Raw genomic sequence first — 15,677 nt, 5'->3', positions numbered from 1 at the left:
AGACTTTGAGTGAAGCAGATTAACCTCCATAATCTAGGTGGGCCTCATTTCATCAGGTGAAGCCCTTAATGGTGGGGGGATGGAAAGACTGACCTCTCCTAACATCTTTCTCTCCTGAGGAAGAGGGAATCTGGCAGCAGACTGCCTTAGACTTGAGCTGCAACATTCATTCTTTCCTGGGTCTCCAGCTTGCTGGTCTATCCTGCAGATTTTGGACTTACTAGCCTCCACAATCACATAAGCCAATTTCTTAAAATAAATCTATTTCTCTCTCTCTCTGTCTCTTTCTCCATCCATTCATCCATTCATCCATCTGTCTACACATTTTTTATTGTTTATTTTTCTCTGGAGAATCTTGACGGATACACCATCTGTTTATCAATCATTCTTGAAACAGAAAATTCTACCTATGTATGCACCTTGACTGGAAAGAGTTTTTGCCAAGTCTGTACTATACCTAGTTAAGGCATATTTAGAAACATGGCCGTGGGAAAACAAAAAACAGCAAGATTAAAACATAGAGATATATATCCTAATTCTACAAGGATGTTTCTGGCTTTACTTATGTGTGTATTAAGGTTTTTCTTCTCTTCTTCCACACTATTTTCTTATAGTTGGCATATGGTAATATAGTAAGAAAAAATACACATATATTTCTTCTTGCAATATATATTCATTGGGATGTTTAACAGTGAGTGTCAACCTGATTGGATTGAAGGATGCAAAGTATTGATCCTGGGTGTGTCTGTAAGGGTGTTGCCAAAGAGATTAACATTTGAGTCAGTGGGCTGGGAAAGGCAGACCCACCCTCAATGTGGGTGGGCACAATCTAATCAGCTGCCAGTGTGGCCAGAATATAAAGCAGGCAGAAAAACGTGAAAAGGCTAGACTGGCTTAGCCTCCCATTCTACATCTGTCTCCCATGCTGAAAATCGGACTCCAAGTTCTTCAGCTTTGGGATTCGGACTGGTTTCCTTGCTCCTCAGCTTGTAGACAGCCTACTGTGGGACGCTGTGATCGTCTGAGTTAATACTACTTAATAAACTCCCTGAGAATATATATCCTATTCTTTCGCTCTGGAGAACTCTGACTAATACATTCATATATACATAGTTTTTAAAATATATATATAATATATAATATATATTATATATATAATTTTTATATATAATATAAATATATTATATATAGTAATATATGTGTATATTGCAATACATACATGTATACATATGTGTATACGTTGTATATATGTATATTGCAATATGTATGTTGCAAAGATGGGCTGCCGCACCCTATTCCCACCAGCCACCCTCACATGCAGCCACGTGGCCTGCAGTACTCGACACTGCTTCCCTGTTGCTGAAAGCTCCTCGGTGGCCTCTGGGCTAAGTCCTGTCTCTGTAGTGTGGCCTCCAAGGCCCGCCAGCCACAGCCCTCCCTTCCCCTGCCCTCCCTTCCCCTGCATGCAGCACGAACACCCTGCACTGTGCTCCCAGTTCCCCCCAGGCCCCTGCACAAGTGGCCTCCTCTCCCTAGAAGGGCCAGCAGCACGCTGTGTGGCAGCTTAGACATCCCTTCTCTTGCCTTCGTGCTCCTCCCACAGGGACCAGCATGATCCCCTCCCCTAGTCCTATTTGGGCTCAGCCAGTATTTCTGTGCAATGTTGTTGCAGGTTCTGCCCCACCACCGTCACAGGAATCCTAAGAGTATTGGCGTGAGGCTCGGTGGAGGGCATGTTGGACCATGTCTTCTGATGACTTTCCCCCACAGAGGGGCTTGGGGGTCAGGCCCACTCGTTTCCCAAACTCACTCTTTCCCCCACAGGCAACCCACTCCCTCTCCTCCATCTCTCCCCAAGACCCGCAGCAGACACCACCAGACTCTGAGGCAGGGAGGAAGGACTGCATTTGCCAATGGAGGCTTTTACTGGGGGGACTCGGGATGGCGCCCGGCCTGAGGGCTGAGGGCCCGGGAAAGGCACACAGTGGCGGTGGGGTCTCTCTCGGGCAGGCGCTGGCTCTGCAGACAGCTCCCCCTGGTGACCCCTGTTTGGCACTGAGCTGGGAACATGGTGTCCGCACTCCCGGCTAGCAAGCAGAGGCCCGTGTGGCCAGGTGGCAGCTGGTAGTGTAGGCTGGCGGGGTGACAGCCACAGGGGCTGGGTTTGGCACCGGTGGGAGCAGGGGCCCCAGGGGACTCAGAGGCTGGGCTGCCCCCGCTGCTGGCAGGGTAGTCACATTGGCCACAGAGATGGCTACGAATAGGGAATCCAATAAATTAGGCTGTAGAAAGAGAAGGTGAGGGGCTGAGGGGGCGGGGACTACATTCTCGCTCCGCAGGCAGTGCTGTGCGTCCCTCTCCCGTGGGATCTTCGGGGCTCTTGTGGGGGAGAGGATGCAGGTGAGGCGCTCTGTGTGACCGTGGGTACAACTGGGCGGCTTTTATGGCATCGCATGGGATGGGAGCCTTGGCTGGCCACCCTTAGGGGATGGACCGTGGGGTCTTTGAGAGACTGACGAGGAGGGAGGCCATCTGCAGCGCCAGGGGCTGTGGCCTGAGGGGCTCCTGGGGCTCGGCTGCGCTGCTGTGTGGCCAGCACTGGGCCCCTTGTACCCCAGCTTCCTCCATGGAGCAAAGTAGAGGACTCACTGCCCTGGACAGGGCCCAGTCACTGTGGAACAGCCCCCCCAGGGAGTGAGAGGGACAGGGCGAGGGTTACGCAGGGCGCCACCCTCCACATCCTTTCCCGAGGTCGGGAAGGGTCTTCTAGGACGAGGGGCCAGGCATGCAGGGGAGGGGTGTGTGCGCAGGTGGGTGCTGCTGTCTCCTTCATGTGATTCGAGCTTGGGGGCGGGGCAGGGGCTGGGGATGGTGGCGTCAGGTGGAGGCACCCTGGAGGCCACCAGGGCCTTGCGGGCTACGTGCCGGTACGTGCGCTGGGGCCACGGCCTCGCCCAGGATTTGGCAGAGCTCCTGGAGGTGCCGCTGCATCTTGGGAATGCCCGCCAGCTGCTGCTCCAGCCGCTGCTTCTCCTCTGTCAAGCTCAGGCGGGCAGCCGAGTCCAGCTTCTCGAACTTCCAGCCGCCCTCCCCATCGAACTGTAGCAAGTGTGTGTGGTACTCCCTGGCCAGGAGAGGGACAGGGTCAGGGGCACAGCACAAGGGCTGCTAATGACAGCCGCCTGCTGCTGCCGCCTGGCCCAACAGGGCACCTCCTCCCCTCAGGCAGCCACTCCCACTGACCCCAGGCAGGGACACAGGGCACCTACCACAGGGAGGGCCAGTTGGTGATGGAGAGCAGGGCAATGCCTGTGTCCTTGGCCGCCTGGAAGATCTTGCCTTCCACGTCGATGCTCACAGCACTGGTGCATTCATCCAGGAGGGCGTACTTGGGCCTGGGGGTCCGGGCCGAGAGGAGAGTCTGTGCACCCTCCAGGGCCCAACACCCCAGCCCGGCTCAGGCTCCACTGAGCCCAGGCCTCCCCACAGCTGCTACTTCTCCTTCCAGGGGACCCCAGGGAGCCTGCTGGCCTGGAGTGCTCACCTGTGGTAGAACATGCGGGCCATGCCGATTCTCTGCTTCTCGCCACCCGGCAGGACATCCTTCCAGTCACACATAGCCTCCCAACCTAGGTGGGGGCAATGGTCTTGGCTCAGTTCCCCCAGCACCCAGACCCGGGGGCCAGCTGGGGAGCTGGGGGAGCTGGGGGAGCTGCGGGAATGAGCTAGCTGTGACGACAGGACCCCTGTGCCTCTGCGTCCTTGTCTGTCTGACAGGCATTAATCATGGAGGAGTGGGGACTGGAATCGTGCCTTCCCCCACAAGAGATATGGTGAAATCCAAGCCCCAAAACTTCAGTGTGACCTTATTTGGAGACACGGCCTTCGCAAAGGTGATCACACTAAGATGAGGTCATCAGAGCGGACCCTAATTCAATATGACTGTGTCCTCATAAAAAGGGGGTGTGCGAGCAGAGGACGTGCACAGGGGAACACGAGGTGAAGATATACAAGGAGAAGTGGACCATCTGCGAGCCGAGGACAGAGGCCTGGAACACATCCTTCTGTCATGGCACCCAGAAGGAACCCACCCTGCTGGTACCAGGATCTCGGACTGCTGGATCCAGGAGATGATCCACCCCTGCGGTTTATGGCAGCCCCAGGACACCCATACAGTTCCTTGGCACAGAGCTCCAGAGCAGCCTGAGTGCTCTCCCCAGACCGGGGGCTTGTCACCCACAGGGGTTGGGCCTCCTGTCACTGCCCCGTGCCAGCACTTTGGCAAGGCTCGAGTGGGCTGCTTGAACGAGCAGGTGAGCCGGCTGCTCCATTAGGCCAGGGCGCTGTGGCAGAAGTGGCCCCTCCTGTCTTCTCGCCCATGCTGCCTTCCCCAGCGGCCCAGGGCTAGAAGTGGCAACAGGGCATATGGCCACCCAGAGTAGATATTATGCTTCCCAGGTGGCCTTGTGGTCAGGTGTGAGCATGAGACTAAGTTGTGGCCAATGAGATATAACTGTAAGTATTCAATATGGCAGCTTCTGGAACCTTCCTTAAAAGATAGAAGGCACATACCTTTTGCCCCTTCCCTTCTTTTTTTTGCACACAAGAAAGTCAGTGTTTGAGTCTTCTAAAATCTTCCTATTTCCAATTTGCAGACTACCACTGATTCCTAAACAAAGATCTAATTTTTGACTCAGAGACGTGGCAAGGTAGTGAATCACCAATTACAATTTAACAATCTTCAAGATAAAATTATCACTCTGATATTTAGATTTTGCCCAATTATTAAGATATTTGGGTGTTTCGTTAAGAATGGAAGACTCTAGTCTCTTGAGCAGAGATTATAAAGGCCTCAGATGATCATTTTTAATTTTATGCTCTTTTCTTTAACACCTTCAACACAGTTGGAAGCAGCCGATATTCCCCAGAGTTGTTGTGTTTTTTAAAGCAAATGCATGGTTCAGTGGTAGAAAACAGGGCTGATCCAAGCTGTTTTCAGTAAACACTTCATTTCAGGTGACCTATTTCATATTAAATAATCTCTAGATCCTGTCTTCCAAACTAACTAGATCAGATAACCTACCCTGGATTTTCTCCTTTTAGGGTCTGTGAGCTGCAGTCACTTTTGTGAAAATGATTGCAATGACAAGATAGAGTTGTAGATGGGGAAAATGTTTTGACTAATTTAAACATAGTGGTATTTCATATGAGAATTTAAGTTACACACATTTGAAAATTATAATGGAGTCTCTTGGCTGAGCTTTAAAATAAATAACGTTTAGGCTAAAAAGGGAACTGCTGCCTCTCCTAAAATCAGAAAGATGTTACAGTAATTCTCCCTTCTCTAGAATTATCAGGAAGCACCTTTGTGATGATTTACTTTTGCTCTTGGGAGTGTGAGCCCGTGTAGTCGTGGAACCATCAATTAGAACGGTGGCTTTCTGATCCCAAAGTCATTCATTCTGAAAACAATATTTTTCATACATTTGAAAGTGAGAAGTTTTGAGCTTACCATTCCCAAGTAACTCTCTTAATAAGAGGCATCAGCATGCTTCAGTGACAGCTGTCACCTTCCAGTGCTGAGAGTCATCTTTGAGTTCTCCATTTCACTCCCTACACTCCAATTTAGCTGCAGTTCTCTTGGCCAGTCCTATGAAATACATCCATGGCCTAATGACTTCTCACCACTACTACCACATCCTGACAGCATTCTCACCAAAGTCACTACCTTTTTTCTCTGGATAACAGTAGCCTTCCAATTTATTTGCTCACATAACCTGTTTATTCTACACAGTGCACCAGATACACCCTTTTGAAATGCAAACACAATCATGTTATTCTTTGGTGAAATTATCTCACATATTCCTATCGCATTTAAAATTAATTCAGAATCATCCCATGATTATCAAAACCGTACATGCTCTTCCACACCATGGTTTACTTCCAAGATATCTCTTCAACTTTCTTTTCACTGCACTGAATTGGTGACTAATAGTCATATTTTTGTTTTTGCTCAAAAAGTCTTGACTTGTAAATTTTTCAGTTTCTCCTTTATCCACAGGTAACTGTTTCCTCATAAGGCGAATTGCTTGCTTCCTTGAGTTCTGCTCTCAAAGATACCCTTCATTTTCTACCTAATATTAATAACTTTAATCATTCATTATTCCATTACTATGCTCTATAGTGTATACAATTTCTGTTCTTTGTCATGTTATTAACTAAATTATTTATTTGTTCCAGTAATGTATTCCATAAATATTGTACACATAAAAAATTATGTTTTTTTTATTGCTGTATGCTCAGCTGCCCAATAACTGTCTGAAGATTAACATATTTGTTAAATGCACAAATACATTCTTTCACAAATGTCAGTTTAATAATTTTATATTAAACTCCCTCTATACTTACAATATGAATTAGATAATTCAGAATAAACATTCCATTGGATAAAACTAAACAATTTGTTATAAAACATCCTTAAAAGCATCAGAAAGTTAATACAGCAATGAAGAATTACAGGATCAAATTAAGAATGGTATGGAAGCCTGTTTGTGAGGCTTATTTTTGGGTTATCGCTTTACTTAGAGTGACTATAAATCTCAAAAGAGAACTAAAGGGAGAAATAACCATATCAACTCACATGGTAAGGGTATTTAAACATCTCTTAGTAATTGAGATAATTGAAAGAAAAGAGAAAGCGAGAAAGAGAAACAGAGCAAAAGGGATAATGAAGTAGAGACAGAAGAAGAGAAAGGAATAGGAAGAAAAGTAAAAAGGAGGAGAAGGGGGAGGGAGAAAGAAAGAAAGGTGAAAAGAAAGAATGCTAAAGTTTTCAACAACATAATTTATCCTTTTAGAATATGAATGTTGGTCTATTTGATGATGTCCCACAGATTCATTAGTCTTTGCTCATTTTTTATCTGTTTCTCAGAGTCAATATTTTCCATTTTCTTATCTTCAAGCTCATGTCTTCTTCTGTGTGTGCAAATATACTCTTAAATCCCTCTGGTGATTTTTAAATTTTTATCGTTGTAGTTTTCCGCTCCAGAATTTCTGTTATCTCTTTGTTGATATTCCTGCTTTTTAATATTTTTTCTGATTCCTTGATTTCTTTGTTTATGTTTTCCTTTTGACATTTGAGTATAATGAAGAGAGTTGTTTTAAAGTCTTTGTCTAGTAAGTTTGATGTCTGGGTTTCCTTAGAGATATTCTCTGTCAATTTGTTTTGTTCCTTTGAATGAGCCATACTTTCCCATTCTTTGTGTGCCTTGTAACTTTTTTTGAAAACTGGACATTATAATAATTATAATTACTATGTGGTTACTCTGTAAATCAGAACCCCCCCTACAAACACAGTAAGGTTTTGTGGTTTTAAATTTTCTTTACTTATTATATCGTTAAGGATTTTTTATAGTGAAATTTTCCAAAGTGATTTACAAAATTGTTTGCTTTATAGGGTGTGGTCACCGAAGTCTTTTTGTTTCCTTAACAAATGTTAAGCTAATGTTTTGACAGTGATTTTCTTGTATGTCAGGAACTAAGCAAACAGGCAAATACAACAAAAACAAAGAAAAACAAGTAATCATTATCCAGCAAAATATGTCTCTAGGCCATGCAGACTGGTTTTGTGCTGGGTTCTTTAAAGCCGGGACAAAGTGTGTGTTCACTCTTGCACTGAGTGAAGTTCAAGTTCACTCTTGCACAGAGCTTGCAGTGAGGGGAGGGATCAGCCAAGGTAAAAGTGTAGGGTCTTCTTATGACATTTGTCAGCATGTGGCTTAACCTATGCATACATGTGACTTTCTAGACTCTCCCATGTACGTGAATGATTTTGAATGTCTTAGTTTTCCAAATACTCTTCTCCAACTTTTCTTCCTGTGCTGAAGGTGATCTACTATATGTGTAAATTCTAATTTTTGCCCTAAGCATCCGTGGTTTGTTAGGTCTCCTTGCAGAGTTTCTTAAAAATGTGCATTCCTTATCTGTTCTTTATTCTAGCAACACAGAAAAAAACAGCCTTTCATGAGTCCTTTAGATATCCCCCAGACCTGTTTGAACAGACACTTGAGTCCATTCGATTATTCCACTCGATTCCATTTGATGATGATTCCATTCGAGCCCATTCGATGATTCCATTCCATTCCATTCGATGATGATTGCATTCGATTCCATTTGATGATGATTCCATTCGATTCCATTCGATGATTGCATTCGATTCCATTAGATGATGATTCCATTCGATTCCATTCGATGATTCCATTCGATTCCATTCGATGATTCATTTCGATTCCATTCAATGATTATTCCATTTGATTCCATTCGATGATTCCATTTGATGCCATGTGATGATGATTCCATTCGATTCCATTCCATGATTCCATTCGATTCCATTCGATGATGATTCCATTTGATTCCAGTCGATGATTCCATTCGATTTCATTCTAAGATTTCATTCAATTCCGTTCAATGATTATTCCATTCAATTCCTTTCAATGATTCCGCTCGATTCCATTCGATGATGATTCCATTCGATGTTCCATTTGATTCCATTCGATGTTTCCTTTCGATACCATTCGATGATGATTCCATGCGATTCCATGTGATGATGATTCCATTGGATTCCATGCAATGATGATTCCATTCGATTCAGTTCCATGATTCCATTCAATTCCATTGGATGGTGATTCCATTCGATTCCATTCGATGATTCCTTTGGATTCCATTGGATTATTCCACTCGATGATGACACCATTCGATTCCATTCGATGATTCCATTTGATTCCATTCGATGATTCCATTCGATGATTATTCCTTTCGATTCCATTGGATGATTCCATTCGATTCCAGTCGATGATTCCATTCAATTCCATTCTATGATGATTCCATTCGAGTTCATGCGATGATTACATTCGATTCCATTTGATGATTCCATTCGATTCCATTCAATGATTCCATTTGATTCCATTGGATGATGATTCCATTCTATGATGATTCCATTTGATTCAATTCAATGACGATTCCATTCGATTCCATTCGATGATTCCATTCGATTCCATTCGATGATTATTCCATTCGATTCCATTTGATGATTCCATTCGATTCCATTCGATGATGATTCCATTTGATACCGTTGGATGTCTCCATTAGATTCCATTCGATGATGATTCCATTCGATTCCATTCGTTGATTCCATTTGATTCCATTTTATGATTCCATTCGATTCCATTTGATGATTCCATTCGATTACATGGGATGATTCCATTCGATGATGACACCATTTGATTCCATTTGGTGATTCCATTCTATTCCATTCGATGATTCCATTTGATGATTATTCCATTCGATTCCATTCAATGATTACATTTGCTTCCATGTGATGATGTTTCCATTCGATTCCATTCCATGATTCCTTTCGATTCCATTCAAAGATGATTCCATTCAATTCCATTCAATGATTCCATTTGATTCATTTCGATGATTCCATTCGACTCCATTCGATGATGATTGCATTTGATTCTATTCAATGATTCCATTCGATTCCATTCGATGATGATTGCATTTGATTCCATTCGATGATTCCATTCGATTCCATTCGAATATGATTCCATTCGATTCCATTCGATTTATTCCATTCGATTCCATTCGATGATTCCTTTTGATACCATTCGATGATGATTCCATTTGATTCCATGTGATGATGATTCCTTTCGATTCTATGCAATGATGATTCCATTCGATTCCATTCGATGATTCCATTAGATTCCATGCGATGATGACTCAATTCGATTCCATTGGATGACTCCATTTGATTCCATTCGATGATTCCATTCGATGATGACACCATTCGATTCTGTTCAATGATTCCATATGATTCCGTTCAATGATTCCATTTGATGATTATTAAATTCGATTCCATTGGATGATACCATTCATATCCATTCAATGATGATTCCATTCAATTCCATTCGTTGATTACATTTGATTCCATTCGATTATGATTCCATTCAATTGCTTTTGATGATTCCATTTGATTCTATTCAATGACTCCATTCGATTCCATTCGATGATGATTCCATTCGATTCCATTTGATAATGATTCCATTCGTTCATGATTCCATTCAATTCCATTTGATGATGATTCCATTCGATTCCATTTGATGATTCCATTCAATTCCATTTGATGATGATTTCATTCGTTTCCATCTGATGATTCCATTTGATTCCATTCGATCATGATTTCATTCGACTCCATTGGATGACTCCATTCGATTCCATTCGTTGATGATTCCATTTGATTCCATTCAATGATCCCATTCAATTCCATTCTATTATTCCATTCGATTCCATTCAAGGATTCCATTCGATTCCATTGGATGATGCCATTCGATGATGACACCTTTCGATTCCATTCGATGATTCCATTCAATGATTCCATTTGATGTTTATTCCATTCAATTGCATTTGATGATTCCATTTGCTTCCATGTGATGATGTTTTCATTCGATTCCATTCCATGATTCCATTTGATGATGACTCCATTTGATTCCATTTGATGATTCCATTCTATTGCATTTGAGGATTCCTTTTGATTCCATTGAATGATTATTGCATTCGATTCCTTTCGATGATTCCATTCGATTCCATTTGATTCCATTCAATGATGATTCCATTAGATTCCATTGAATGACTCCATTCGATTCCAAACGATGATGATTCCATTCGATTCCATTCGATTCCATTCAATGATTCCATTTGATTCCATTGGATGATTACATTCGATGACGACACCATTCCATTCTATTCCATTCGATGCTTCCATATGATTCCATTCGATGATGCCATTTGATGATTATTCCATTCGATTCCATTGGATGATTCCATTCGAATCCATTCGATGATGATTCCATTCAATTCCATTCGTTGATTCCATTCGATTCCATTCGATGATGATTCCATTCGATTCCTTTTAATGATTCCGTTTGATTCCATTCAATGATTCCATTCAAATCCATTTGATGATGATTCCATTCGATGATGATTCCATTTGATTCCATGTGATGATGATTCCATTCGATTCCATTCGATGAATCCATTTGATTCCATGTGATGATGATTCCATTCGATTCCATTGGATGATTCCATTCGATTCCATTCGATGATGATTCCATTCGATTCCATTGGATGACTCCATTCGATTCCATGTGATGATGATTCCATTTGATTCCATTCAATGATTCCATTCGATTCCATTGGATGATTCCATTCGATTCCATTGGATGATTCCATTCGATGATGACACCATTCGATTCCATTCGATGATTCCATTTGATTCCATTCAATAATTCCATTCGATGTCTATTCCATTTGATTGCATTTGATGATTCCATTTGCTTCCATGCGATGATGTTTCCATTCAATTCCATTCCATGATTCCATTCGATTCCATTCAATGATGATTTCATTCGATTCCATTTGATGGTTCCCTTCGATTCCATTTGAGGATTCCATTTGATTCCATTCATTGGTTATTCCATTTGATTCCTTTCGATGATTCCGTTCAATTTCATTTGATGATGATTCTTTTTGATTAAATTCGATGATGATTGCATTTGTTTCCATTCGATGATTCTTTTCTATTTCATTCGTTGATGATTCCATTCAATGATTCCATTCAATTCCATTCGATGATGATTCCATTTGATTTATTCCGTTCAATTCCATTCAATGTTTCCTTTCGATACCATTTGATGATGATTTCATTCGATTCCATGTGATGATGATACCACTCGATTCCATGAGATAATGATTCCATTCGATTCCATTCTGTGATTGCCTTGGATTCCATTCTATGATGATTCCATTCCATTCTATCAGATGACTCCATTCGAATCCATCTGATGATGATTCCATTCAAATCCATTCAGTGATTCCATTCGATTCCATTCTTTGATTCCATTCGTTTCCATTGTATGATTCCATTCGATGATGACACCATTCGATTCCATTTGATGATTCCACTCGATTCCATTAGATGTTTCCATTCAATGATTATTCCATTCGATTCCATTGGACGATTGCATTTGATTCCATTCCATGATGATTCCATTCAGTTCCATTTGATGATTCCATTCGATTCCATTCAATGATTCCATTTGATTCCATTTGATGATGATTCCATTCGATTCCATTCTATGATTCCATTTGATTCAATTCGATGATGATTCCATTCAATTCCATTCAATGATTGCATTCCCTTCCATTAGAGGATTTCATTGGATTCCATTTGATGATTATTCCATTCGATTCCTTTTGATGATTCCATTCTATTCCATTCGATGATGATTCCATTTGATTCCATTCGATGATGATTCCATTCAATTCCATTCGATGATTCCATTTGATTCCATTCGATGATGACTCCATTCGATTCCATTTGATGATTATTCCATTCGATTCCATTCGATCATTCCATTTGATTCCATGTGATGATGATTCCATTCGATTCCATTCCATGATTCCATTCGATTCCATTCGATTCCATTCGTTGATGTTTCCATTTGATTCTGTTCGATGATTCCATTCGATTCCATTCTAGGATTTCATTCGATTCCATTCGATGATTATTCCATTCAATTCGTTTTGATTATTCCGTTCGATTCCATTCGATGATTATTGCATTCGATTCCATTCGATGATTCTTATTGATTTCATTCAATGATGATTCCATTCGATTCCATTTGATTTATTCCATTCAATTCTGTTCGATGTTTCCTTTCAATATCATTTAATGATGATTCCATTCGATTCCTTGTGATGATGATTCCATTCGATTCCATGTAATGATGATTCCATTTGATTCCATTCAATTATTCCATTCGGTTCCATTCGATGATGATTCCATTCAATTCCATTGGATGATGATTCCATTCAATTCCATTCAATTATTCGATTCGATTCCATTGGATGATTCCATTCAATGATGACACCATTTGATACCATTTGATAATTCCATTTGATTCCATTCGATGATTCCATTCGATGCTTATTCCATTTGATTCCATTGGATGATTCCATTCAATTCCATTCAATGATGATTCCATTCGATTCCATTCAATGATTCCATTCTATTCCGTTGGATGATGATTCCATTCGATTTCATTCGATGATTCCATTCAATTCTGTTTGATGATTCCATTCGATTCCATTCAATGATGATTCTGTTCAATTCCATTCGATGATGATTCCATTCGATGATGATTCCATTCGATTCCATTCGATGATGGTTTCATTTGAGTACATTTGATGATGATTCCATTCGAGTGCATTCGACGATGATTCCATTGGATTCCATTCGATGATGATTCCATTCGATTCCATTCAATGAAGATTCCATTCAATTCCATTTGATGATTCCATTTGATTCCATTCGAGGATTCCATTCGATTCCATTCGATGATGATTCCATTCAATTCCATTCAATGATGATTCCATTCAATTCCATTCAATGATGATTCCATTCAAGTCCATTCGATGATGATTCCTTTCAATTCCATTCGATGATGCCTCCATTCGATTCCATTTGATGATGATTCCATTCGATGATAATTCCATTTGAGTCCATTCGATGATGATTCCGTTCCGTTCCGTTCCGTTCTACTCGGGTTGATTCAATTCCATTCTATTCCATTCCATTCCATTCCGTTCCGTTCCGCTATGTTCCGCGTCGATCTACTTGGGTTGATTCAATTCCATTCTATTCCATTCCATTCCATTCCGTTCTACTCGGGTTGATTCCATTCTGTTCCGTTCCGTTCCGTTCCGTCCCATCCCGACCCGTCCCGTCCCGTCCCATCCCGTCCCGTTCCATTCTACTCGGGTCGATTCCATTCCGTTCCTTTCCGTTCCGTTCCGTTCCACTCGGGTTGATTCAATTCCATTCTATTACATTCCATTACATTCCGTTCCGTTCCGTTACGTTCTGCGTCATTCTACTTGGGTTGATTCAATTCCATTCTATTCCATTGAATTCCATTCCATTCCATTCCATTCCATTCCATTCCATTCCGTTTTACTCGGGTTGATTCCATGCCATGCCATGCCATGCCATGCCATGCCATTCCATTCCATTCATTCCATTCCATTCCATTCTACTCGGGTTGATTCCATGCCATGCCATGCCATTCCATGCCATGCCATTCCATGCCATGCCATGCCATGCCATTCCATGCCATTCCATGCCATGCCATGCCATGCCATGCCATTCCATGCCATGCCATGCCATGCCATTCCATTCCATTCCATTCCATTCCATTCCATTCCATTCCATTCCATTCCATTCCATTCCATTCCATTCCATTCCATTCCATTCCATTCCATTCCATTCCATTCCATTCCATTCCATTCCATTCCATTCCATTCCATTCCATTCCATTCCATTCCATTCCATTCCATTCCATTCCATTCTACTCGGGTTGATTTCCATTCCATTCCATTCCATTCCATTCTACTCGGGTTGATTTCCATTCCATTCCATTCCATTCCATTCCACTCCACTCCACTCCACTCCACTCCGGTTGATTCCATTCTGTTCCGTTCCGTCCCGTCCCATCCCGTACCATACAGTCCCGTCCCGTTCTACTCAGGTTGATTCCGTTCCATTCCGTTCCGTTCAGTTCTACTCGGTTTGATTCAATTCCATTCTATTCCATTCCATTCCATTCCGTTCCGTTCCGCTATGTTCCGCGTCGATCTACTCGGGTTGATTCAATTCCATTCTATTCCATTCCATTCCATTCCATTCCATTCCATTCCATTCTACTTGGGTTGATTCAATTCCATTCTATTCCATTCCATTCCATTCCATTCCATTCCATTCCATTCCATTGCATTCCATTCCATTCCATTGCATTCCATTCCATTCCATTCCATATAATACATATTTGGTGAAATTTGATACTTTATACACAGTATACAATATATATTTGGTGAAATTTGATATTTTGTATACAGTATATAATATATAGGCGGTGAAATTTGATATTTTATGTACAGTATATAATATACATTGTGTGAAATTTGATATGTTATGTACAGTATACAATATATATTTGGTGAAATTTGATATTTTATGTGCACTATATATTTTCTGAAATTTGATATTTTAAGTACAGTATATAATATATACTTAGTGTACTTTTATATTTCATGTACAGTATATAATATATATTTGGTGTACTTTGATATTTTATGTACAGTTAATAATATAAATTTGGGGTATTTTGATATTTCATGTAAAGTATATAATATATATTTGGTGTATTATATTTTATATACAGTATATAATATATACTTGGAGTACTGTCATATTTTACGCACAGTATATAATGTATATTTGGTGTACTTTGATGTGTTAAGTATAGTATATAATATATATTTGGTGTGCTTTGATATTTTATGTACAGTATATAATTTATATTTTGTGTATTTTCACAGATTATGTTCAGTATATTATATTTGGTGTACTTTTATATTTTAAGTACAGTATATATGTATTTAGTGTAATTTGATATTTTATATATAGTATATAATATATATTTGGGGTGATTTTATATTTTTTGTACAGTATATAATATATATTTGGTGTACTTTGATACTTTATGTACAGTATATAATATATA

At 41.1% G+C, this 15,677-nt stretch overlaps 1 protein-coding gene across 1 annotated transcript in view; it reads right to left on the bottom strand.

Moving 5' to 3' along the window:
- Positions 1-1,894: 1,894 nt before the first annotated feature.
- The window catches only part of LOC129526471 (histone-lysine N-methyltransferase 2C-like), a 95,489-nt gene continuing 81,706 nt past the window's right edge, over positions 1,895-15,677 (bottom strand). The window contains exons 11-13 of the mRNA XM_063696142.1: positions 3,545-3,629; positions 3,270-3,395; positions 1,895-3,124 (exon numbers count right to left, since the gene is read on the bottom strand). The gene's annotated coding sequence lies outside the window, so the exon portion shown is untranslated. The remainder of the gene's footprint in view (positions 3,125-3,269; positions 3,396-3,544; positions 3,630-15,677) is intronic.

This window comes from Gorilla gorilla, chromosome 12 (assembly GCF_029281585.2).
Source record: "Gorilla gorilla gorilla isolate KB3781 chromosome 12, NHGRI_mGorGor1-v2.1_pri, whole genome shotgun sequence".
NCBI classification, from domain to species: domain Eukaryota; kingdom Metazoa; phylum Chordata; class Mammalia; order Primates; family Hominidae; genus Gorilla; species Gorilla gorilla.
Note: the sequence above shows the minus strand (reverse complement) of the source record. Positions and strands in the feature narration are given on the sequence as shown.